This window comes from Cibotium barometz, chromosome 35, assembly GCF_041138505.1.
Source record: "Cibotium barometz isolate CiBa-2024 chromosome 35, ASM4113850v1, whole genome shotgun sequence".
Classification (NCBI taxonomy): Eukaryota; Viridiplantae; Streptophyta; class Polypodiopsida; order Cyatheales; family Cibotiaceae; genus Cibotium; species Cibotium barometz.
Genome location: NC_141080.1, coordinates 30,555,064 through 30,573,213, shown reverse-complemented (window position 1 = coordinate 30,573,213; position 18,150 = coordinate 30,555,064).

The window sequence follows — 18,150 nt, the reverse complement described above, 5'->3', positions numbered from 1 at the left end:
ACATATTTCCCTGACTGCTTTTTAACCATAACCCTAAAATTTTGAAAATGAGTGAACACCTCACTCTTCTCCTTCATGAAGTATACCCACACTTTCCTTGTGTGGTCATCAATAAATGTCACATAATACCTGTAGCCTCCCATAGACATGGTCTTCGTAGGACCCCATACATCTGAATGCACAACATCTAGTGCATTTCTACTCACATTTTTGCTACGTGGAAATACATGCTTTGTTTGCTTTCCAAATTGGCATGCTTCACATATTCTCTGCATACCTTCAACTTTAAACTTTGGCAGCCCTGTCGTCACAATTCCTTTAGTCTGTCGTCACAATTCCTTTAGTCTTTATAGACTTCATTCTCTGCACATTCACATGTCCAATTCTTTTATGCCAAATGTCTGTGTCTGCAACAATTCCTGAACCATTTGCAAACATCCCAGCACTCACTTCAGGCATGTTTACATTCAATGTAAACATTCTGCCCACTCTGTTGCCTTTTGCAACCAACTTGCACTTGTCTTTAAAGTCTTCAACATAACAACAACCATCAGAGGGTTAAACCAAACCTGCAAACCGTGCTCAATCATTTGGCCAATTGAAACCAGATTCTTTGTTATGTTCGGAACATGAAGTACATCTGCAAGGTACTTCACTTTGCCATCCTGCATAGACAATGGCACATCTCCAACATGGGCACTTGGATGAGCAGTGTCATCCCCTGTTTCCACAAAACCTGGTCTTCCAAGGTTTTTCATCTCCTTGAACCACTCCCCATGACTTGTCATGTGGTTCAAAGCACCCAAATCAACGTACCATACATCATCTTTATGTGCTACTTCAACATTTTCAAACATGGCATTCACGACATGCTGCATAACAAACAACCTTTCATTATCCTCATTGTTTGTGCTCAAGGATGCATAGTTATTTTGCTATAATTTTCCATTTTGCATGTCAGCCTGCTTCTTATAACAATCTACCTGCACATGTCCAGGCTTACCACAATAAAAACATCCACGTGTATCATTATGCTGCCTTTGCCAATTTCCACGACCTCTTTCACTCCCCCTGCCTCTGAATTGGCCTCTTCCACCTGCGTTTTGTTGTTGTTGTTGTTGTAAATTCTGGGACTGTTGTTGTTGCTGTTGCTGGCCATAATTCTGATTACCTGTTCGGCCATGGCATTGGATTACTGCAGAGACAGTATGGCTTGGACATGTTGTCCAAGTATGGTATGATAGGCAGTAAGCTTATCTCAAGCTTTCTTGAGAAATCAGAAAGAAATATAGAGAGAGTGAGCAAAAATAACGACAGAAAGAGTGAGTGAGAGAGAAAGCAAGACAAGGAGTGAGAGCAAAGGGAAGGGAAGAGAGAGAGGGGGGATAAAGAGCTTGAGCAACGAAAGGGACTGTGTGTTGGGAGAAAGCTATGGATGAGGATATGGATGCACTATATGGAAATGAGACTTGGGATTTAGTGCGATTGCCTAAAGGCAAGGAAGCCATTGGATGCAAGTGGGTGTACAAAGTAAAACATAACAATGATGGAAGCATAAGCAGGCACAAGGCTAGATTGGTAGCCAAAGGATATGCGCAGACAAATGGCATTGATTATGAGGAAACTTTCAGCCCAGTTGCCAAGATGGCAACAGTGAGAGTTGTGATAGTAGTGGCTGTGTCAAAGAAATGGTCTTTACATCAAATGGATGTAAAGAATGCATTCTTGCATGGGGATTTGTAGGAAGAGGTGTATATGTTGCAACCACCTGGTTATGAGGATGTGAGTCACCATGAGCATGTTTGCAGGTTGAAGAAAGCCTTGTATGGCTTAAAACAAGCACCAAGAGCATGGTCTGACAAGATTTATGAATATCTTATCACTATTGGCTTTCATGTAGCCAATGCAGATTTCTCGCTGTATGTGAGACACAGTCACAGAGGGGTTGTGCTTGTTGTCATCTATGTAGATGACTTGATCATTACGAGGGACCATGATGCAGAGATCTTTAATGTAAAGATCTTACTTTGACAGAAGTTTGAGATGAAGGATCTGGGGGAGCTTAGATATTTCTTGGGCATTGAGGTGATTAGGTAACCAATCTCAGTGCCATTGGATCAAAATGCAAGTTGAGTGTAGATTCAGGAGAGATTTTGGAGGATCCTACTATGTATAGGCGCATAGTAGGAAGCTTGATCTACATGACGATCACGAGGCCAGATTTGAGTTATGCTGTTGGGTTGGTGAGTCAATTTATCCAGGTTCCTCGGAAGCCGCATTTGGATGCATTGAGATGCATACTAAGGTATGTGAGGTCTACTTTGCATTGTGGACTATTTTATGAAATTGGGACAGAGATATGTGTACATGGGTACATAGATGCTGATTGGGCTGGTAGTATCTCAGATAGAAGATCTACTAGTGGCTTCATGTTTTCTTTGGGGAGTGCTGCTGTGACTTGGAGCAACAAGAAGCAACCTCCTACGGTTGCTCTATCTAGTACTACAGAGGCCGAGTACAGAGATGCTGCTATGGCAGCATGTGAGGTAGCTTGGTTGCGAAAGCTACTTGTAGATTTGGGTCTATCAGTGGATAGACAAGTTGTCATTTTCTATGACAACATTAGCAGTATACAGTTGGCCAGGAACCCAGTTTTTCATGCTGCTCATACATATAGAGGTCCTCTACCATTTTTTCAGAGAGAAGGTCTTGGAACGAGACGTTGACCTTGTTTATGTCAGCACACACGATCAGGTCGTTGACATCTTCACTAAAGCATTGGGTACAGAGAAGCTCCGCAGATTCAGGGCTTCACTTGTTGGTGTACATGAGATGGAGTTGAGCTCGAGAGGGAGTGTTGAGATATCGAGCTCATCTAGTGAGGCGGTGGACACTGATGACTTGCCTGGGGGATAGGCCCCACACTTACACCATTGGCATGGTTGGTGAGATCATGGGTGATATGATAGGTTGTGTGATAGCCATTCTAGAGACTGGCATAATTATAGTGCCAGCTTATTTAGTTGGGTTCACACTATAGAGAATCCTAGTATGTATTTGGTTGAGTACCTTATTGTGTAAACTCTTATCTTTGTATATGGTGTGTTAAGTGTTGAGTGAAGAAGAAGAACATTTTCAGCCTCTCACCTTGTGTGCTCTCTTTTAGGGTTTTGTGAGTGTGTGTGTGTGCTTGCAAGAGCTCAAGCTCTCTTCTCCCCTGCATCTTTTCACTTCTCCCACTTCAACATCTTCTATCAACACACCAATATGACCATGCGGCAAAGCAATTCCATGGTACATGCAAAACGGTCCCAGTAGCTACCTTGGTATCACTGAATATCAAGGATACTTGTGTCCCTCTTTGGAATTGGGGAGACGCCATGAGGAGTAGCACAAGAAGAAGGAGAATGAACAAGGAAGAAAGAGGCCTAAAATATATAAGAAAGAGGCCTAAAATATATAAGAAAGCAAAGGATAAAAATAGAACAAAAAAACAATAGATATACATAGAGGGATATATAAAAATAGAGAAAAAAGATTAAATTACAAAAAATTAGGGTTTTGAAAGAAGAGAAAGAAGAAACAAAAAATTAGAGAATCTCTTAGAGAGAGAGAGAGGACAAGGGTGTGTGAGAGTTTTGTTTTTAAAGAAAGGGAAAGATTGTTTTGCTATTAGGAGGAAAGAGAGAAGAAGAAGGTGTTTTGCTTTTAAGGGAGGGAAAGAAAAGGCATTTTGCTTTTAAGGAGAGGGAAAGGAAAAGAAAAAGGCGTTTTGTTTTGGGGAGGGGAAGAAAGCTGCCACGTTGGGGGAGAGAGAGCACGTTTTGTTTTTTTTGGGGGGGGAGAGAATTTTGTTTTGGGGGTGGGCTTGCCCACTAAGGGTGATCGATGGTCGCTCTTAGTGGGCAAGCCCAAAACAAAACAACCCCCCACCTCCCTACCCCCCTGCAGCTTTCTTTCCCCCAAAACAAAATGCGCCTTTCTTTTCCTCTTCCCCTCCTTAAAAGAAAAACGCGGCTACTAACTCTCTCAACCTAAATAAAAAATTGTGGCTAAACTTGAAGGAAAGATGTTTATTACGATGATGATGATAGACATGTTCAGATGTTGCATTTTGAATCTTTTCAAATTCTCCCATGCATTCTTGGGCAATACAAGGATTTACTCTTTATTTGCAATAAAAATGGATGGAATCATAAAAGAGATGATAAAAAGGTTAAAACTTAAATTGGGATCATGGTAGAGATATAAAAGTTATGCAATCATTATATGAGAGTTAGTTCTGGAATAATCATTATATAGTAGTTCTGGAATAATCATTATATAGTAGTTGGTTATGGAATAATCATTATATAAGAGTTAGTTATGGAATAATCATTATATAGAAGTTAGTTACGAAATAATCATTAAATGAGAGGTAGTTATGCATGCATTTATTGTATAGTATAATTATTAAAAATTAATTTTAGATTTTGTGTATTAATGACATTATTTATAATGATCTTTTCTATAAAATGAGTATAATTGTTAATTTTTTTTCTAATATGTATAGAATTTGTGTTTAGAATTTGAATTCGTAGTCATTAGTTTGTTGTATGTTTGTAAGATGGTTTTTGGAGAGTTGTGTGTTTCTGAGCTTGTTTTCTAAGAGATTTTCTTGCCATGGAGAGCACTTCTTTTCACATTTTTGTGGGAGGTTTGGAGAGTGATCCTATTGTTAGAATTGTATAGGGTCTGTAGGGTCGTTATTATATTACTAAAGCTGATGATTTTCATGGAATATTATGTCCTCACTCTAGATTGAAAGTTTCTGCAATCAAACCACAAGATGATGGTGTAGAACATCTTATACCTATCGACGAATCAGCTAGACCCATTTTGGAGAGGAACCATGTTATATCTTTGATAAAGATATAACAATAGAATACCTTTTTATTCAAACAATAGGAGCATCAAGAAACGCTATAGTTTTCTCATCTTCATCCTTCTTCTTTTTGAAACACTCTTTAATAATGTGCCCTTCTTCTTGTAGTAATAACAAGATCTATGGAATTTTTTACTTTTTTTCTATCAAGAAAGCTTGCTCTCCTATTCCTGGATGAGTTGTTGATGAAGATGAACTAGCCACTATCCTTATTTCTTCCAAGATGAACTAGCCTCTATCCTTGTTTGTTCTAAGATCACGGAGCATGCCACTGAGAAAAGAGTTAATTAGGGTTGATTTGCAATGATTGACACACACTTCTCATATGTCTCTTCCTTATCAATATTGACCTTTGCACTCTAGTAAGTTAGTTGATAAGGCTTCTAATGTTACTAATATGATAGCAACTTTAGTCTTTTCATCTTTTTCCATCGGATTAAGCTTTTTTTTAGAAAAATCTTTACTATAGCATTTTTCTACCCCCAAAGATTGCTTGAACCTAGTCCGTGCTTTATTTGAGCTTTTCGAAGAGCTTATTTGTAAAATTTCCACATACGCAAAACTTCAAGAGTTATATTCTAAGGTCAAATCCCACTCATAATAAACTCCTAAGAAATCTCAAATAAATCCTAAGGGTGACTGCTTGTTTAATTACACTAAGGTTAACTCATAGCTAGAGATATCAAAAGGTCATTTAAGGAGATATCAAAAGGTCATTTAAGGTTTAAGTACTATTGTCTAATCAAAATTTTTATTCTGGAAATTGTAGAAAACTAAGAGAACTAGAAAAATACAAATGTAAGGGTTGAATATTTACATCAAGGTTATCTTCCATTTATTAAAGGTTAGTTATGACTAAAATAAGGTTGCAAGAGGTCTCTTATTTTAGCCATAACTTTCTCAATATTAAAGGTTACAAGAGGTCTCTTTTTTTAGCCATAACTTTCTCAATATTGGTCAAAATATGGTAATGATTATAGTCAAAATGGTTGGAGTAGGCCCTATAAATCCATTTATCATACATAACTTTGAGATTTCACACTTTTTAAAAAAATATTTTTGTTTAAAATTCACTTTTAGACCCTAACTATGGTGTATATAAAAATAACTATATATGATCCAATTTAAGATTTATGAAGCCCATGATTTTAGCCATCAATTTTAGAATATTTATCAAAATATGGTCATGTTTTTAGTTAAATCAATTAAAATGGGTCTAGAAAAATTATCGTTTATGTCAAAACCTTGAAATTGATAGCTAAAAATTAAATCCTATATAAAGATTTTATTTAGTTAGTGAGTATATATATATATATATATATATATATATATATGTATGTATGTATGTATGTATATGTGTGTGTGTGTATATATATGTATATATGTATATATATGTATATATATACATGTATATACATATATACATATATACACACACACACACACACACATACATACATACATACATACATACATACATATATATATATGTATGTATGTATATATATATGTATATATATATATATATATATATTTAATGTATGTATGTATACACACACACACACTTTATATTATGTATAAAATATGTATATAGTCTTTATATAAATTATTCATATAATTTTTACCTATTTTAACTTTATGTTTCAACTATATATAATGTTTATATATAAAATGTATTTACATATATATGTCTTTCTCTATATATAATCTTCATTTATATAATATCTTTACATATATATCCTTTCCTATATAATTTATATTTATATATAATATATATATATATATTTATTTATCAACTATATACTCAAATTCTTACCAATCTTAATGCATACTAACATACATAAATGCATATTAACATAAATGAATTTATTCTAATCTAAATATACTAACTTGCATACTACACGAAAATTAAAATGTATTCTAGATATACTGGGACCAATATATATATATATATATAGTTCAAAAAGCATTACATCCTTTCAGCCTTACAACAGGCTACCAACAACATCTAATTTATCCATCACTCTCTATTAAGCAAGCTACAAATTAAATCCCATCTATCATCCTCAAATACGAACTTGCATACTACATGAAAACTAAAATGTATGCTAACTATATACACAAATGTTTACCAACGTTAATGTATACTAACATGCCTAAATGCATATTAATATAAATTTATTTATTTTTGTTACTAAGTAAAATTTATTTTTGTTACTAAGTAAAATTTAGCGCAAGCTATGAGGTGTTCTAACTTCGTCTCTTACTTTGGATACCCCACCCATAGATGGAGCTTTCAATCAAGGACGTGGAGTGAACCCTACCCAAGAGTAGACGATGAGATTAATACCTTGTTTTTGTCATTAGGCTTGAGATGCCATGCAGTTCATGGTTTTTACTACTTCCCTTGTTCATGTTCCTTGGGCTTTTAGATGTATATATATTGTCACATAGACTGTAATGCCTGTAGGGATGAGGAGGTAGCTACTTAGGAACGCCGTAGTGCAATTTCCAAGAGGTTTCCCAAGTTTGTTTTCGAGGACGAAAACTCTTCTTAAGGGGGGAGTAATGTCACGTAGGCTGTAACGCCTGTGACTGACGACTGACGGCAGACCACTGGATGGCCAAGGACGTGGCCATCCGGGGTTCAGTGGGAGAGGACGCCCATGCGGAGTCATGGGCGGCCAGGCTAGTGTGGACGGCAAGCCACACACTATATATCCTGGGGGATGAGGGGCAATCCTTATTCTTCCTCTGGCGCCATCCCCTCCTGTAGTAGCACGCGTAGGCGGCGCTACGGAGATCTAACATTGGTATCAGAGCTTGGCGTCGGGATCGCAAGTGGCGTGCAAAGCGGGCCCAGTCGTTTAATGATTGGCTCTCAATCAAAATTGGGGGGATAACCTTATCCCAAAGGTCTTCATCTTCTATAGCAAGAAGTCATGGACAGAAGAAGAAGTTGGCCATAGATGGAAGGAAGGGTTTCCTCTCTCTCTCTCTCTCTCTCTCTCTCTCTCTCTCTCTCTCTCTCTCTCTCTCTCTCTCCCCCTTGCACACACCCAAGCTCTCCATTTTGCAGGTAAGCAATTTGTTTTTTTTGCTTTGGAGCTTGTCTATGGGAGAAGAGGTCAATTGTGCATTCACAATGGGAGAAGAAGTCGATTGTGTGTGTGGGAATCAGAAGAGGTCGACTGTGTGTGTGGGAATCTGAAGAGGTCGACTGTGTGTGTGGGAACCTTGTAAGGGCGGCCTACCCACAGCGGGCAGCCTGCCTGGTGCTGTCCACGGCCACAGACGGCCAGCTAGGCCAGCCCCCCCGGTGATGACGGCCCCAGCCCAGAGGTGGCCAACCAGGCCAGTGCAGCCAACGGCCAGCCCACAAGCTGCCAGCCAGGCCAGCGCAACCGGCGGCCAGCCACACGACCAGCAAAGCCAGCGGCTAGCCCTGTGAAGACGGGCGGCCACCTAGCCGCAGTCGGGGCCTGGCTTGCCTGGCGGCACTGCCGACGGCCAGCCAGGCTAGCGTTGGTGGCAGCAGCCCCCATGCAGATGCAGGATTAAAAAAAAAAATCCAGTCTTGGATGTGCAGTCCATAGCATCTCATTGGCCAAGCACCTTCAGCCTTGTACTTTGAACCTGGTAGAAGATGCTTATTAGGCAGTAAAGAGCTATGGATGCAATACGCCAGCCCCTACTTGGCTTGCCCTCCCCCACGGCCTACTGCATGTGCTCGTACACAGGCCTGGCATCGCCTCACCATGTTTTCCATACATTTTTCGGGTATTTGGAATGTTTTGTTGGCTTGCACCGGAGGTGGTCTATCTTCTAGAAAGTAGAAGGTGCATTGGCATATCAACAAAAGACACGGCTAGGCTGCTCGTGCTCAGGTCTCTCAAGTTTCTAATCTAGACTAGAATGTGAATGTAGATTCATCTTCAGGCACCTTTCTCTCAGATCGGAGCATCCCCGAGTAGCGACGCTTGTAGAGGCTCGCAGCACAACACAAATCGGTAGTCGACGATGACAGTTGCACAGGCGACTGTAAGGGGGGTGACTATTCTCTCTCCACTGCTCATTTTATTAGCATTTTTGTAATTTTTGAGTTCTCGCATTTTTATTTGTGCAAGAATTAAAATATGTCTGCTAGGCATAGTGTGTCCCCATTGCCTTCTACTTCTCTAGGGTTTTTAGGTCTCTTGTCCTCGATCGCGGGTGACCCCGACCAAATTGTCAGGCCGTATACGCCTGACTGTTGTACGGTCTGGAGTGTGCTCATCGAGATCCCTTAGGACCCAGCGAGCCCGCAGCGGTCACAGTAGGCAGATAACCCCTTTCTGGCCGATGAGCCAGATGACATGGACACTGATGTTGCCGAGGGGACCGAGGAGGACCTCTTGGAATATGACGATGATGATTATAACCTATTAGATCCATGTCGACATCCTGACAGAGACAGAGCTCTCGAGTGGAATTTTTAAATATCTTAATTTAAAACTGAATAATATGGGCTGACTTAGTCATGATGCTACAGTGCATCTCCATACGGTTAGTTGCACTGACAGCCACCTCAGCTAGTACTCTGACTCCTCGTGGTAGACGAGCTCCTGCGACGACAGGGGTGAGCGTAGCCTCACCAGTGGTTGTAGGAGTACAGGCTGATGCGCTTGTGGGGCCATCTGTAGAGACAGCTTCGTCGTTATTGAACGACTTGAAGCCGCCTAGTTTTGGTGGCGAGGAGAAGGAGAGAAACAAGGACTCAGTCAACATGTTTCTAGCGAAGTGGTGAGACTTGCACGCATTGCGACAGTAGCCTAGCCAGCCCGTAAAGCTAGCCGCTCATTAATCGGCAAAGCCTACAAGTGGTGGATGAGTTTGACAACTCATCCTACCACTTGGACGGAGTTTGAAACGATGTTTCGAAAAGAGGCTTTTCCTATTAATGAGGCCGAGAGAAGCTGGGAGATATGGCACAAGTGCTCGATGGAGAACAAATCCCTGACTCAGTATATCTCAAACTATAGGGAGATAGTACTCAAGCTAAAGGGGATCGATGCATTCTAGACATTGCGAGGCTTTAAAAGAGGCCTCAAAGATGATTACCTTGAGTACGTAGAGCCCTTACAGCCTAAAGACTTAGCAGAGGCAATTAAGTATGCGCAGATATTTGATAACATCAAGCACCGTAGTGCGCATGGTGGTTCGAGCAGGGCCGAGGGTAGTAAGAAGAGGAGGTCAGGCCTTAAAAGAAAAGGGTTCCACAATGATAAGCAGGGGGATAGGCTGGACCAGGGAGGACATGGTGGTCATTGGTCTAAAAAACCATGACCATCTAGGAAGAAAAGAGACAGCGAAGTCCAAAAGAAAGAGCAGTATATTAAAGCGCGAAAGGAAAATCGCTGCTTTAATTGCAATGATGTAGTGCACACAAAGGCTGAGTGTCCAAAGCTTAAAGCCAGCACGAGCGACAACAAGCCCAAAAGAGATGGTAAATCCTCTAGGCAGTTGCATACAGTGCAGAGACTCCCTCTCAGTTCCGTAGAGTTCAGAGAGGTGACAGTGTGTCATTGTGATGAGCATCACACTTGTTCGGTGACACCAGCGATGTGGCAGCCTACTATAGGTCCGCATGACATGGTGCGCATGTATGGCACCATAGGTGGCCGTAGTATTGGGGGTCCCATTATCTATGCAAGACTACGAGGCTCTGCTTGACTTTCAGGTCATGCACTTAGCCAGAGTAGACGTATATCTAGGCAGGGAGTGGTTGTATGGCTTGGGCCCTAGTCTAGCTCGGAGTTACCTACATAATAAGCTACGTTTTGAGCATGGAGGTAGAGTCATTATCCTGCAGGGCGACCGTACTGTCCCCGCCCGCCACACCACTTATTTCCTCCAAGGAGCTGTGCATAGCGGTCCACAAAGTCCAGATAGCAGAGGTATATGCTTGTTACCCTCTTTTAAATTTTGTTTCCCTAGATGAAACTTTAGATGATGTTTGTGTAGACAAACAAGAAAAACAAAATAACCTTGGACGAGACCCACTGTTTTAAAACCCTGTTTGGCATGCGATTCAAACAAGAAAAATTCCAAGGCGAAAGAGACATTAAAGAAAAAGTACATAGATACTTTAATGAATTTATTAGAGGAATTTAAGGATGTTTTTCGTGATGATTTGCCAGATGGCTTACCACCGTCTAGAGAAGTAGACCATGGCATCAAAGTTATGCCAGGATCAAAACCTATAAGCAAACCTGCTTATAGATTAAGCCACTCCGAGGCACAGGAGGTGGAAAAACAATTGACGGAATATTTGAACAAAGGCTTTATTTGGCCTAGTTCAAGTCCGCTGTGGGCATCGCCTATTCTTCTGGTTAAGAAAGACGAATCTATGCGGATGTGCATAGACTATAGGGCTCTTAATCAGATAACGATTAAGAACAAGTATCCAATGCCACGCATGGATGAGTTGTTTGATCAACTCTATGGATCGAGATACTTTTCAAAAGTAGATCTGAGATCAGGGTATCATCAGGTTAGAATTAAAGCAGAAGATGTTGTGAAGACAGCATTTAGGATCCGTTTCGGGCATTTTGAGTTTTTGGTTATGCCATTTGGGCTAACCAATGCTCTAGCGACATTTATGACGTTGATGGATAGCATTTTACGTCCATATCTGGGAAAATTCATAGTAGTTTTCCTAGATGATATTCTTGTATACAGTAAGACACAGAAAGAACACATAGAGCATTTGCGTCTAGTGTTCGAGTTGTTGCGAGAGCACAAACTATTTGCAAAGAAGAGCAAATGTGAATTTTTTGAAACACAAATTCACTACCTTGGCCATATTATATCCGCCGATGGTACGCGGATGGAGCCAGAAAAAGTAGAGGCTTAAATGGCTAGCGCCGAAGAATCTCGAGGAACTGCAGATTTTTCTTAGCATGTCGGGGTTCTACCAACACTATTTGAAGGACTACGTGAAGATCACAGTCCCGTTGACTGACCAGTTATTACGGTCAAAAACTAAAAACATTAGTTGGGGGGAAGCCCAACAGAAGAGCTTTGATAAGCTCAAGGTGACCATAGCAGCTGCACCTGTTTTGACTATTGTCGATCCAAATGAGCCGTTTGTCTTGGAAAGAGACGCTAGTAATGAGGCCATTAGGGCCGTACTTATGCAAAGGGGATGCCCAATTGCATTTGAGAGTAAAAAGTTACATCGTGCGCAACGTAACTACTTGGCTTATGAGCGAGAGTTACTAGCGATAGTTCATGCACTGAAAAAGTGGAGACACTATTTATATGGTGCTCCTTTTGAGGTCCGAACGGACCATGAAAGTCTGAAATGGCTTTCAAGTCAAAGTGAACTAAAGGGTAGAAAAGCTCGGTGGGCGAAGATTCTACAGGAGTTTGACCTTCAGATACGTTACCAGAAAGGTAAGTATAACGTGGTGGCAAATGCACTTAGTCGCATGCCATAGATTAATGAAAGTTTCATAGTCTTCAAGAATGATTTCTTGGAGTCACTACGTGGTTTATGTGAGCACGATCCATCTTTTATAGAGGTCTGGCACGCTGTATGCACGGATTGCTAGTCCGGAGAGATTGATCAAAGGTGCAACGGGAAGGGAAGCAAGAGTTAGTCCGGAGAGACTAGCTGTGTCTTCTGGGTATAGTTTGGAGCCGGAGAGCTCTGACGTAGGCCCTTCATCACCTTTGATGACGGCTATGGCTTCAAAGGGGAATGATAAACTTCATTGGGGGGAGAAAGATGCTAATTACTCCATTAACGACGGGTACTTACTCTACAAGGGTAGAGCATGTGTACCAACTATTGGTGACTTTCGGGCCCAAATTCTTAAAGAAAGTCATGATAGTCCAAGTGCGGGTCATCTCGGGATTCAGAAGACCTATGCACTAGTAAAAAGACAGTTTTATTGGCATAGTTTGTTTAAGGACGTCCAGACTTATGTGCTAAAATGCAATAAGTGCCAGGTCAATAAACCCAAACGTCTTAAGGTTGGAGGACTACTCCATCCGCTGGAGATTCCTCAGGGGAAATGGGAAAGCATTTCCATGGATTTCATTACCGGTTTACCCAAGATGAGTCGAAAGAATGACTCCATGTGGGTGGTAGTGGACAGGTTAACTAAAATGGCAAAGTTTATCGCCACGAAGAAAACTGTTAAAACACCAGAGTTGGCAAAACTCTTTATTGAACATCTCTACAAGCTATATGGTCTACCCGCCGATATAGTGTCGGATAGAGATAGAAAGTTCAATAGTCATTTTTGGAGGGAAGCCTTCAAAAAGTTGGATACTACTTTGAGTATGAGTACGGTAGATCATCCGGAGTCTAATGGTCAAACTGAAAGAGTTAACCAAATTCTAGAGGATACGTTGCGTTCTTATGTTAGTAAGAAGCAATCTAATTGGGAAGAGTACTTGCCCTTATTGGAGTTTGCCTATAACAGCTCCAAACACTCAGCGACAACTGGATTTACACCGTTCATGTTAATGTATGGATTCCAGCCGAGATCTCCGATGGCTATAGGCCTAGAAAAGGAGAAGATTCAATCTATCACAAGGATTTCCTTGAAGATATGAATGATATGCGCATAGTTGCACATGAGAGCATTCTTAGCGCTCAAGATCATGCTAAAACTTATGTGGATAAAGGACGTAGAAAGGTGACCTTTGCAGAAGGTGACTTTGTATTCCTCAAGGTTCCTGCGCAGTCAGAATCCATGAAAACGGGAAAGTGTGATAAACTTTCTCTGAGATATTGTGGTCCTTTTAAAATCCTTAAGAAGATTGGGGACGTAGCATATAAACTTGAGTTACTGGAGAGTTCTCAAGTCCATCGTGTCTTCCATGCCAGTAAACTGAAGAAATCAGTTCACGGGTTAGAGAACGCAATTTCTCCAGAGATTTTGGTGGACTTGATAGAGCCACCAAAGATACCACATGAACTTGAAAAGATTCTAGGGTATCGTGACAAACAAACTCGACATAAAGTGTACCAGGAGGTACTTGTTAAATGGATAGATAAGGATGAGGAGGCAGCTACTTGGGAACGCCGTAGTGCAATTTCCAAGAGGTTTCCCCAGTTTGTTTTTGAGATGAAAACTCTTCTTAAGGGGGGAGTAATGTCACGTAGGCTGTAATGCCTATGATCGATGGTAGACTGGCCGGGGTTCAGTGGGAGAGGATGCCCATGCGGAGTCATGGGCGGCCAGGCTAGTGTGGACGGCATGCCACACACTATATAGCCTGGGGGATGACGGGCAATCCTTATTCTTCCTCTGCGGTCGGCTGGGTGGTGAGCCAGAGGTCGTCCCCTCCTGTAGTAGCACCCATAGCGGTGCTATGGAGATCTAACATATATATAGTCACCCTTGCTAGATTTTATGTTACTATGAATGGGATGTTTTTACATAAAACTATGAATGGGATGTTTTATGTTACTATGAATGGGACATTTTATGTTACTTTGAATGGGGTGTTTTCACATAAATCTAGAATCTATCCCTTGAGATGATAAGATTTCTATGAATTTGTTTCTACTCGTGTTTATCTTGATACTTATTAGCTCTAACATAAGCTTCTCTATTGGAATTGTGGATTTTTTCCAAGGCACTTTTCTTGTCAAAAGCATGATGACTACATTGGTGGACCTACTTATGAGATGTTTACTATTCAAGCTTAAATTAATAGTACTAAATATGGGATTCTCGTTTTTCCTACTTAAGGAACACATTTTTTAGGTGAGCAACCTAGTAATTTTCAAAAGAGATCGATTTTTATAAGTCTTCCCCCCCCCTCTCTGCATACATACATACATACTTATATGAATATATACATGCATGAGATGCATGCATACACACTTGCATGCATGCATGTCTGTATCCATGAATGTATAAACATGTATGTATGCATGATGCATGCATACACACTAGCATATATGCATGAATATATACACATGTATGTATGCATGAATGTTGCAAGCTACACTACCCCTCTCCAAATGCAACAGATAATGCTTACCTTAACATGTCGTTGTTGGCTAAGCTCATATCTCTAGAAGACTCCAAGCTATGCTAGTAGTGGCTAGCTCCACTCCTTTTCCTCCTTCCTTAAGCTGTAACTAAGAGGTTGCCTCTCTCCATACAAGGACACTCACTCCTCTCTACTCTCACACTCATGAACACAAGCATAAGAGGAACATGCACCAAGGTGAAGTACTCTCATTAGGAACTCAATGGAGTCTTTTTGGGCCCTTTAATTTGCCATGAGGTTATGGAAACGTTTAACTTTTTGACAAATAGGAGCCCGCCATGTAAGCAAAAACCAATGGTTTGTAAGAGAGGTGTAAGAGTGGTCAAAGGGTGCACTTTTTCCCCCAAAAAGGAGAGGGGCCAATTTTACAATTTTCAGACCTCCATAACTTCTACATACAAGCTCCGATTTGAGCGGAGATTACAGATCCGTGATCTACGCATCAAGAGCTTTCCATAGATATGTTACATGATATGGTTTTATCCGCTAGATTTTAAATTCCATTTTTCTCCCAAAATTCAAATTCGAATAAAGTAGCCGTTTTGAAGCTTCAAATTAGAAAACGTTTCTTCTTAAGAGAAAAGGTTTGACTCCCTTAAACTGCCAAATAAAAGGGCCCAAGAAGACTCCATTGAGTTCCTAATGCTCCTCTCAACTCTCTCTCACACACCACACAAGAGAGCAAGGAGATAAGACTAGATTGAATTAGAACAAACAGGGATTGTGTCTTTACATTATGAGAATTTGATATGTATACAACTAGCCCTTATTCTCACTTGGGTACCCAAAACTTAAAAAGAGATAAACTAAATGACTACAAGATATATAGGCTTGGGCATGGCCAGCCATTCTTATAATTACAACATGTATAGTGCCATTTCATTATTACTATCTCTCATATGTAATGGAGAGATGCTAAGTTAACCTCAAAATGGGGTTAACTTGCCCCCCACCTGATATAGATTCCCTCTTCAGAATTTATTTCTGTAGGACATGCTGCACTAGATATCCTTTGTAGAAGCTTTTCCTAGTCTGGACACAAAGGGTTCTTCCTAGAAATCATAACATCTTCCAGAATTTGGTTTCCATCACGTCTTTATACATGTACAATGGAAGACAGTGTAGCTTGGTAATAGTACATGATACCACAATTGGAAGGCCCTATGTTGAGAACTAATTTCATGCCCTTGTGGTTCTAGTTATGTACATAGTTGTTCTGGATATCAATTAGAAGAATAATGAGCTTAAAAAATCTCATAGTGGTGTAAGGCATATATATTTAGAGATTGTCCCTACCTTAGCTCGAGAGCCCCATTAAATACAGCCATTATGACTGTGGGATCCGCATATTTAGTGGCATTCTATTAGATTGCTAGATCCCCTTGGGTTATTTCCTCACCTGGATCCCTCGGCACCCTCTAGTTGTTAAGAACAGAGTGAAATGTCCTTTGGCAAAAACATGCCCAAAAATTCATGCAACTCTTTGGAAGTCCTGGAGTTCGTATGGAAAAAACGTTCAGTTTTGCCCCTTGATAAGGTTTCTTCATTATGTTTTCAAAAGTGCCTCTATCATAGAACCTTAACATGTTCAAGCAAATCTCACAAGCTATCTCAAGAGTTTTTAAGAATCCTTTAAACCAACCTAAAAGTTGCACTTCTTGTCAATGGTTGGTTGCTCAGAGTGTGCTCTCTTTGGCCTACGATGAAAAGGACCTGACTTTGATTCAGATTGTACTTTGTGGATTTCTAGGCGATGCCTCACCTTAATGAAGGCATCACCTACCTTCATGCACTATGCTTGACTACTCAAACGCATGAACTATATCCAAACAAACATTTCTAGGTATGCTATGAGAGCCAGGAGTAGTGGTTGAACCATAGATATCCCCACATGAGAAATCTAGAGGAAACATTTCTAGGTATGCTATGAGAGCCAGGAGTAGTGGTGGTTGAACCATAGATATCCCCACATGAGAAATCTAGAGGAATTATTTTCAGAATTTCAGAGTTATGGGACAGAAAAACAGATAGGAAAGCATGTGAAGTGCCTAAGGTCCCATGGAGGGGGAGAATACTTCTCCAATGAGTTCTCTGAATTCTTGCAAAATAATGGCATTCAGAGACAATTTACATGTAGATACACTCCAGCAAAATAGAGTTGCTGAGTGGAAAAATAGGCACATTGTAGAGATAGCAGGAGCATTGATGACAAAGAAGAATATGCCACATAGCTCTTGGGCTGAGGCTATGTCTACAACAGTTTATACCATGAACAAGACTCCTACTGCAGCCACATATGATGTAATGCCACATAGCTCTTGGGCTGAGGCTATGTCTACAACAGTTTATACCATGAACAGGACTCCTACTGGCCACACATGATGTAATGCCAGAGGACAAATTTACTGGCAAGAAAAGATGCAGGGGAGAAGAGAGCTTGAGCTGTTGCAAGCACACACACACACTCACAAAACCCTAAGAGAGAACACACAAGGTGAGAGGCTGAAAATCTTCTTCTTCTTCACTCAACACTCAACACACCATACACAAAGATAAGAGTACACACAATATAAAAGGTACTCAACCAAATACATACTAGGGTTCTCTATAGTGTGAACCCAACTAAATGAGCTGGCGCTATAACTATGCCAGTCTCTAGAATGGCTGTCACCACATAGCCTGTCATCCCACTGGCCACATATAACCTATGATCTCACCAACCATGCTAGTGGTGTAAGTGTGGGGCCTATCCCCCAAGTGGGTCATCCGTGTCCCATCGCCTCACTAGATGAGCTCATATCTCAACACTCCCCCTCGAGCTCAACTCCATCTCATGTACACCAAGCAAAGCCCTGAATCTGCGGAGCTTCTCTGTACCCAATGATCTGGTGAAGATGTCAGCTACCTGACCTTGTGTGCTGACATAAACAAGGTCAACGTCTCCTACCAAGACCTTCTCTCTGACAAAATGGTAGTGGACCTCTATATGCTTCGTGCGAGCATGAAAAACTGGGTTCCTAGCCAACTATATACTGCTAATGTTGTCACAGAAAATGATAACTTGTCTATCCACTGATAGACCCAAATCTGCAAGTAGCTTTGTCAACCAAGCTACCTCACATGCTGCCATAGCAGCACCTCTGTACTAGATAGAGCAATCGTAGGCT